This window comes from Dasypus novemcinctus, chromosome 13 (assembly GCF_030445035.2).
Source record: "Dasypus novemcinctus isolate mDasNov1 chromosome 13, mDasNov1.1.hap2, whole genome shotgun sequence".
Taxonomy (NCBI): domain Eukaryota; kingdom Metazoa; phylum Chordata; class Mammalia; order Cingulata; family Dasypodidae; genus Dasypus; species Dasypus novemcinctus.
In genome coordinates, this window is record NC_080685.1 from 90,832,746 (window position 1) to 90,841,973 (window position 9,228).

The 9,228-nt window shown below is 48.2% G+C and overlaps 1 long non-coding RNA gene across 2 annotated transcripts; it reads right to left on the minus strand.

Annotated features, from left to right (window-relative positions):
* Nucleotides 1-630: 630 nt before the first annotated feature.
* On the minus strand, nucleotides 631-6,004 carry LOC101416724 (uncharacterized). Of its 2 annotated transcripts, none has more exons than XR_009180211.2 (4): nucleotides 5,285-6,004; nucleotides 3,495-3,574; nucleotides 2,223-2,452; nucleotides 631-1,515 (listed from the first exon to the last, which is right to left on the minus strand). It is a non-coding gene; the product is annotated as an uncharacterized lncRNA (long non-coding RNA). The 2 variants fall into 2 exon arrangements; XR_011645543.1 differs by having other exon boundaries at nucleotides 2,100-2,452.
* Between the last annotated feature and the right edge of the window lie 3,224 nt (nucleotides 6,005-9,228).

Here is a 9,228-nt window from a genome sequence, read left to right on the forward strand (position 1 = left end):
CTGAAAAGTTCATGGGACTGTATATACATTCAGTGAAGTTATAGCTCTGCAATTCCATTTAGTATCTCAAAATATACCTCTTTAGGGAAGTGAATGTGAGTAAACTGATAGAGCATCTGCCTGCCATATAGGAGGTCCAGGGTTCCAACTCAGGACCTCCTGACCTGTGTGGTGAGCTGGCCCACACGCAGTGCTGCCCCACGCAAGGAGTGCCGTGCCATGCAGGGGTGTCCCCCGCGTAGGGAGCCCCGCACACAATGAGTGTGCCATGCAAGGAGAGCTGCCCCATGTGAAAAGCGCAGCCTGCCCAGAAGTGGCACCACACACACACAGAGCTGATGCAGCAAGATGATGCAACAAAAAAGAGACACAGATTCCCAGTGCTGCTGAGAGGGCAAGTGGACACAGAACACACAGCAAATGGACACAGAGAGCAGACAACAAGGGGGAGGGAGGAAAAATAAAAATAAAAAAATATAAAATAAATATTTAAAAATATATATACCTCTTTAGTATTATAAAATAGACCTCTTAAATTTGTTTAAATACAATTTAGAAAATCAAAATCAACAGATACCTACAGTGAAACTAATTTTGGTTCAAGTTTTCATAACAAATTTAGTAGGGAAATTTTTTTTTTTTAAGATTTATTTTTATTTATTCTCTCCCCTTCCTCCATCCCCCCCCCATAGTTGTTGTTCTCTGTGTCCTATTTGCTGCGTGTTCTTTTTTTTTTGTCCACTTCTGTTGTTGTCAGCAGCACAGGAATCTGTGTCTCTTTTAGTTGCGTCATCTTGCTGTATCAGTTCTCCATGTTTGCGGCACCATTCCTGGGCAGGCTGAAGATTCTTTTGCGCTGGGCGGCTCTCCTTACGGGGTGCACTCCTTGCACGTGGGGCTTCCCTAGGCGGGGGCACCCCTGCATGGCAGGGCACTCCTTGTGCGCATCAGCACTGCGCATGGGCCAGCTCCACACGGGTCAAGGAGGCCCGGGGTTTGAACCGTGGACCTTCCATGTGGTAGACAGACACCGTAACCACTGGGCCAAGTCCGCTTCCCAGGGAAATTTATATTAACTTAACATCCTGTGAATTGAATTCTATGAAGATATCTCAGATAGGTATGTGGTTGGCTAAAAGAGGATAAAACCAGCACCAGAACAGTAAAGAAAGGTTTTACCACAATTTCTATAGCTTCCACATGTGTTTCTTTTACTATCATTCAAATGGAACTGTAGGGAAGCAGATGTGGCTGAAGCAGTTGGGCACCTGCCTACCACACGGGAGGTCCTGGGTTCCGTTCCCGGTGCCTCCAAAAAAGACAAACAAGACAGCAAAGATGACACAATGGGCTGACATGATGGACTAGCATGGCGAGTTAACACAACAAGACTCAATGAAGAAATACAATGAGGAAATACAATGAGAGACACAACAAGCAGGGAACAGAGGTGGCTCAAGCAATTGGGCACCTCCCTCCCACATGGGAGGTCCCAGGTTTGGTTCCTGGTGCATCCTAAAAAGAAGACAAGCAGACAGAGAATGCAAACAATGAGTGTGTGTGTGTATGGGGGGGCGGGGAGAAATAAATAAATAAAATAAACCTTTTAAAAAAATGTGTACTGTGAAAATTAAAGGCTTGTATTTACACATACACAAGCTATGCTGTGAATGCATTATTGCTTCTGAACACATGAAACTAGTTCAACTAGGAAATATTATAAAACAATACACAACAAAAAGAAATAACCTTGAGTAGCAACTTTAACAGTTTAAATTTCTTCTGTTAACCCTCCTGCCTAACTTAAATGGGGATAGGCCTCCAGATATAAAGAAGTCAAATAACCCGAGAGGTCCCCATGTTAGGAAGCACTGCCGCCTTACCAATAAATGACACGTTTTGAATACCTGCTACACACAAGGTGTTTTCCACATACTACCTACTACACAAAAACCATGCAAGGGAGAGAGTTAAATCCCCATTTTATGGATGAGAGATGGAAGCCCAGAGTTAGTTTCCCAAGATCCCAGAAGCCATGAGTCTGATTTCATATGGAAGGTTCTCTTCTCCCACATCCCTGGGGACCCACTAGTTCTTACCAGGTTGGCCAATGAGGAGCAACGCTAAGGTCGCCCTCTGTCCTGTTCTCTGAGCTCAAATAGGTCTCTAAAGTGGTTTCCACCCAAGGCAATTTGTTTTCAACCTCGGCTGCTCACTGTTACCTGTGTCCCTCCTCCAGAGGTTCTGATGCAATTGGCCTGGGTCAGAGGGTACCTCAAAGGCCCCCAGGTGATTCTGGCAGGATCCAGGTTGAGAACCACTGGATTAGGGTAATCCTTGAGATAATGATTCTGAGCCTTCAGTCCAAACCTGCATCTTGAAGGACTCTGAGGAGATGCCCAGTTCTCCACTTAGCTTCGGCCAGATCAGATTTGTCCACAAGTCGCTGGATCTTGAAGATAAAGAAGAAAAAATGTTCCCTTGCCAGGTCTAAAGGCAGCCCAGCAGAGACTCTTGCATCACAGGCTTCTGTTACACAGATAAGACCACCAGGCCCGGGCTCCACGCCAGCAATCCCCGGTCAGGCAGTTGTTGAACCAGTTTAATTGTTGTGTGAACAAAATGTACCATTGCAGCAGTTTCTGGAATTTGATCTCAGAGGGACCAGCTCTCCTCCCACTCCTGCCCGGTGGCCCGAGCAGTGGATCGCTGATGAAGCATTCCACGTGCTCTCATCTGGCTGGTGTCCTACCCTCCAGGAGCAAGGGACGACTCAGCCCAAAAACAGGCTGGAAGGACTTGTCATTTCAGTAAACAGGCAAGAAAGACATCCAAGGAGAACGACAGGGGGGTGATTAGGAGATACAGGAGACAAGTATCCCCGTGGCCCTCTCCTCTGGCTTCTGGGTTGTTGCGAAACCCCTGACAGTAAGAATTTCTCCCTCTCATGGGGATTGTGCAAAAGAGAAGCAGAATTTCAGTATTCTGAATTTTAGTCCTCATAGTAACCTAAATCGAAAGGTAAAGTGCGGAAACGGACTTGGCCCAGTGGTTAGGGCATCCGTCTACCACATGGGAGGTCCGCAGGCCAAACCCTGGGCCTCCTTGACCCGTGTGGCGCTGGCCCATGCGCAGCGCTGATGCGTGCAAGGAATGCCGTGTCTCGCAGGGGTGCCCCCTGCATAGGGGAGCCCCACGCACAAGGAGTGCACCCTGTAAGGAGAAGCCGCCCAGCGCGAAAGAAAGTGCAGCCTGCCCAGGAATGGCGCCGCCCACACTTCCCATGCCGCTGACCACAACAGAAGCGGACAAAGAAACAAGACACAGCAAAAAGACACAGAAAACAGACAACCGGGGGAGGGGGAGGGATATTAAATAAATAAATAAATAAATCTTTAAAAAAAAAAAAAGAAGAAAGGTAAAGTGCGTCTTCCTTTTCCTCCTTTCAGCATCCACATACATGTTCACACATACTTCATCTCAAAATCACTCACCCTTGGGGACCAGGTATAGCTCAGTGGTTGAATGCCTGCATCCCATGTATGAGGTCCCAGGTTCAATCTCAGGTACCTCCCTAAAAATAAATAATAAATAAAATGTCTGAGCAAGTGAAAAAAAATCACTTTCCCAGAAGCCTGGACCATCCAGGGCTAAAATATATGTACTTGATTCACACAGTAGATGTTCACAACCTCATTTTGAACTTCTTTCCATTTTACTTCCAGTCTTTATTCAAATTGTATTCCAAAAACTTGTACTGCAATTAACATCTATTGAATCCCTACCGTCCGCTGGTACTGAACTTTTGTACCCTAACAATCCTCAATCTAGCTGAAAGCTACACATCTACAGCTTACCATACTACAAGCCAGACTAGGCCAAGAGAGTCAACTCAAACACAAAACAAAACAAAACTGGTTCAATTCTATTAAGTCTAGTTGGAGGTTTCTCCAAAGCACAGCAGATTAAAATCAGAAAAAGCCAATGCAGAGAAGAGAGAGCTGACAACCTGAAAGCAGGCAAAGAAACAATCAAAACCAACAACTCAAAAAAGCCTAGCCGATTGGGACCATTACAGGGCAAGCTCTCTAGAGGCCTCTGAGGTCCCCTTAGCGCATTCTTGTTTTAATATGGTGGCAGAATAGCGGTGGTGATACTAATACTACGCTTTACTGCTGGTGCCGTACTCTGTGCTTCTGTGTAGATGGCTTAATTTAATCCTCCCACCAACCCTATGCGATAGTTATCTGTTGCCGCCTTTCTCCGCCCCTCCTCCCCTTCCAGCCCCCGCCACCCTTCCCGCCAGTCCCGCCCATATTACCAACCTACAATCTGCCCTCTTCCCCAGTAACTGCTTACGGCGTATTACCAGAGGTCTGCCCCCCCAGTTTTAGCTAATCCGCAGCCACCCCTCCGCCCTGCTCTCCCCTTCATACTCCACCCCCTTCCCTGCCTATATAACCAAGTGTACTTCCGCAATAAAGCAGACCCGTTCTTGCGCTCAAGCGGTCTCCGTGGTTTTTCCTCAACCGCGCGTCCCCCACGCCTGGAGAACCGGTGCTCCATCTTGGAGCACCCCCCGCCGGCTGCCTGGCAGGAGCAAGCCCCCCCAACTCTTGGGCCTGAGCGAGGACGAAACCCTCACGCTCAGCTACAGTTATCCCTCCCCCACTCTGCAGATGAAAGAACGGCATGTGGCACAGCAACGCTGTGCAGCTTACCAGTACACTGAGCTGTGGGGAGTGGGGTCAGAATTTAAAGCCAGATCTCTCTATCTTTCCACTCCATCCCCTAAGCGAGGCTCACAGTTATAAAGTCAAAGACATGTGAGACTTGGCAGGAAGATGATCTAATTCAATGTCCCCATTTTACTCAAGAGGTTATTAACAATATACAAAATTACATTTAAAATCCTTTGCTTAGAAAGGCAAAGAAGAGCGTAACATTTCAGGAAAATTTCTACCACACATTGTTCCTCTAGTACTGTCATAGTTCAGGTTCCCTAGAAGCAGAACCTGAGTATGTGGCATCCTGCAGGAGGGCTTCTCAGAAAGATCTGAAAGGGTCTGAAGCAGAATAAGTAAGGGGACGAAGCCCAATAAAGCCGTGGTCTCAGGTAAAGTCTTGCCCCAGCCTGATTCACCATGGGTGGGTGATGGGTGGGATTTGTGGGACATAAACGAGATGGCAGAATTGTCCTTTCCCCATCTGATGCCAGGTGACAGACCTTTCCTTTCTCTCTACCAGTCAGTCTTTGGCTGTGTACTGCCGGGGGATAACTTACCAGGAGAGGCAGCCCCCCTCAGCCGAGGGCCACTCTCGGGAGGCATCCTGCATAGCAGCAGTGGGTACGTTGGTCCAGGGGAGGGGAGCTGGGCAGGGCACCAAAACAGCATCCAGGCATTCTGGATGGCTTTTGATAATGTTTATGTCTCCTCTTCCCCCACCAGATCGTGAGCTTCCTCTTGAGGAACGAAACGGCGTCTTCTTGTCGTGATACTCCAGCACCTAACAGCGCCTGGCATACTGCAAGCCCGCAATAAATCTCAGCAGACTGACAAACAGTTAAGATAAAAATTGCCAGATCTCTCAAAGAGGCAAGCCACGGTAATCTGGAAAAAAAGTGCTGGCCGAATGAGGCATTACTGGGTATGAGGCCACAGTGGAACATAAGGGTTTTAAAACTGTGGAGTCGAGCAGAAAGGCTCATTGAGCACAGGGCCACGAGTTTCCCATCGCCAGCAGGGTTTGCTGAGAATGCACATCTCTCCGTCTGAGCAATACTTCCGCTTCCTAGCTTTGGGAGAACAAATCACATCAAAAAGGACCTCTTTGATGGCTTCTTACAAGCAGGAGACATCTGTGCTGTCACTGAGAATTAATTGCAAAAAGCCTGGCCTAAGGAAATGCCCACATTTCTCCTTTTTACTACCAGATTTGGTATAAGCAGGCAGCGGACTGGCAGATGATTAGTGCTGTGTTCTCTACACTGCTCCAAATGGCCTACTTTTGCAAGCATCATAACATCTTTAAATAAAGCTGCTAGCAAATGCAGAGTGCTGCCTGTGTTCTTTTGCCAAGTTGTGGTATTGGGTTCGTAAGTGAAATACAGTACAGGTGACCTTTAGAATCTGCATGGCCTCTACTGCTCCAGTGACGTGAAGTCCTTTACACTGAGAGCTCATGTGCTGAGATTTTTTTTAACTGTCCTGGCTACAGCCAAAACTGTTTCCCTTAACTTTTATTATAATTAATTTTATTTACACACTCCATAAACGGGGATACATTTTACACATCAAAAAAATCAAGGAAGAGGAATAATACCACCTGACTTCTTTTCTGTTTAGTAATTTATTTATTTATTTATTTCCCCCCGCCCCTTGTCTGCTCTCTGTGTCCATTCATTGTGTGTTCTTCTGTGTCTACTTGTATTCTCATTAGTGGCTCCGGGAACCAATCCTGGGAACTTCTGCAGTGGGAGAGAGGCGGTCATTCTCTTGCACCACCTCACTCCCTGATCTGCTGTGTCTCTTATTCTCTCTCCTCTGTGTCTCTTTTTGTTGCATCATCTTGCTGTGTCAGATCTCCACATGGGCCAGCACTCCTGCGCGGGGCAGCACTCCTGTGCAGGGCAGTATTCTGGGCAGGCCAGCCCTTCATGTGGGCCAGCTCGCCACACAGGCTAGCTTGCCTTCACCAGGAGGCCCTGGGCATCGAACCCTGGACCTCCTAAACGGTAGACAGGAACCCAATTGTTTGAGTCACATCTGCTTCCCCACCTGACTTCTGACTGTGGTAGTGAGGAAGTTGATTTTAAAAGAGATGGAAAGGAAAGCGGATTTGGCTCAATGGATAGAGCATCCGCCTACCACATGGGAGGTGCAGGGTTCGATGCCCAGGGCCTCCTGACCTGTGCGGTGAGCTGGCCCATGCACAATGCTGATGCGCGCAAGGAGTGCTGTGCCATACAGGGGTGTCCCCCACATAGGGGAGTCCCACGCACAAAGAGTGCGCCCCATAAGGAGAGCCACCCAGGGCGAAAGAAAGTGCAGGCTGCCCAGGAATGGTGCCACACACAGAGAGCTGACACAGCAAGATGACGCAACATAAAGAGACACAGATTCCCAGTGCTGCTGGCAAGAATGTGAGCAGACACAGAACACACAGCAAATGGACACAGACAACTGGTGTGTGTGGGGGGAATAAATAAAAAATAAATCTTAAAAAAAAAGATGGAAAGAAAAAGATCAAAGGCATCAAATGTGACAAGAGAATAAAGGACTATTTCTCTAGGTCTGCATTAAGAAAACAAAGAAAATAAAGAATTCATAGCGTTCTTAGTGGTAAAAGAGAGCATGGGGCTAAAAGAATAAGTGCCCCAGGTTTCTGATGGGCTCAGCTAAAAGATAGGACTCTGCTGCTGGTGCTTTCCTACCTGCCAGGCACAGGTGGGGCACAGGTGCGATGCAGGTGGAGTACAGGTGAGGCACAGGTGGGGCCTGCCGGCTGTAGCATGTTCTGGTTGGGTTCCCAAGGGCACACAAAGTAGAAACTCGAGAGTCTCATCCAGGTATGGCTTACCTAGGCCACAACCTGTTATTAAGGGTAAATCATGGGGTGGAATCCAAGTCAAGGAGGACAAAGAGGAAACCAGGTGATAAAGATGGGCTATCTACATAGAGAGGGAGGAAATGAGAGGTGGCAGCATATTCCAACTACAGATGCATTTTGTTTGCCCTACAGGTTTTTTTTTAAGGTGTTGGATTCATGCCAACTTAAAGAGTTCAGAAATTTCATGTAAATATCCAGTTTACATCTCAGTCATGGCAAGTATTGGGTGGGCTGCAGATATGCTGCCCTCTCTGGCATGACGTGCACTCTACAGGTCCCCAGCTCAGTCACCTTCACAGCTTGCCTGGCCCCTGAAGGTACTTGAATCTGAGACCCCCAGTACAGTAACCAAATGCTGTGGATAATTGCTCCGTTCCAGGCTCACAGATTGCTGGTACCCATCTTTACAGATGAGGAAGCTGAGGCCCCAGGCATGCCCTGCGTTCCCACGTGAGGCCAGGTGCAGAATTGTACTTGGAACCTAGATCCCCTTCTTCTGTATTCGGGGCTCATGCCCCCGTGTGGAGAGGCCTCATCTCTCTAGAATTGTAACTGGAAATGACATTCTTCACAGCAGCAAAGCCCTCCTTATTTTCATAGGTTGCAGACTTGTTGTTATGGATTGAAATGTGTCCCCCAAAAGACAGGTTCAGGTCCTAATCCCCAGTCCTGTGTTTGTGAAGTTATTTGTAAATAGGAACTTTGAACGTATTAGGTTGGGCCCAAGCCGGTTGAGGGTGGGATTAATCCCATGTGACTGATAGCCTTACAGAGACGACAGAGAGAGGGCCATGTGACGGTGGCAGACCCTGAGTTAGGCCACCAGCCAAGGAACAGCGTGGATCGCTGGCCGCCCACCAGAAGCCAGGGCAGAGGCATGGGACGGAGTCTCCCCATTAAGAGGGGACACGGCTTGGCCAACACCTTGGTGTTGGACCTGTAGCCTCCAGACCCACGGGACGCTAAGTTTCTGTGGTTTAAGTCAACTAGCCTGTGGGACGTGGTTACAGCAGCCCTGGCAAACACTTGCCCTTTTCCTTGTTTGACCATTTGAGGGTTTGCACATCAGCCTTTTTTTTTTCCTTAGGTACTGGGGGCAGAGAATGAATGCAGGACCTCGTGCGTGGGAAGCCGGGAAGCCGATGCTCAACCCCTGAGCCACGTCATCCACCCCCGAGCCACACTGGCTTCCCTGAGGTGGTTTTTTTCATTTGTTATGCTTGTCTGTTTATTTTGTTTTTGTTGTTTAGGAGGCACTGGGAACCAAACCTGGGACCTCCCGTGTAGTGTGGGAAGCAGGAGCTCAATCACTAGAGCCACACACCCTCCCCCCAACATCAGTCTTGTGTAAAGGAAAAGAGCTGCCCTCAAGTCAAAACACTAATGACCACTGATAACCCATTCTCCTCCTAAGGGCCCAAACACAGATGCACCCCCTAGCCCCCCTCCAAAAAGGCAAACTCATCCCCTCCCCTCCACACGTGCGTGTGTTTAAGGGGGTACTGGGGACCGAACCCAGGCCCTCGTATGTGGGAGGCAGGTGCTCAACAACCGAGCTACCTCTGCTCCCGCCACATGTTTTTAATGAATCCTTGAACTCCAAAAGAGGATTTTCAC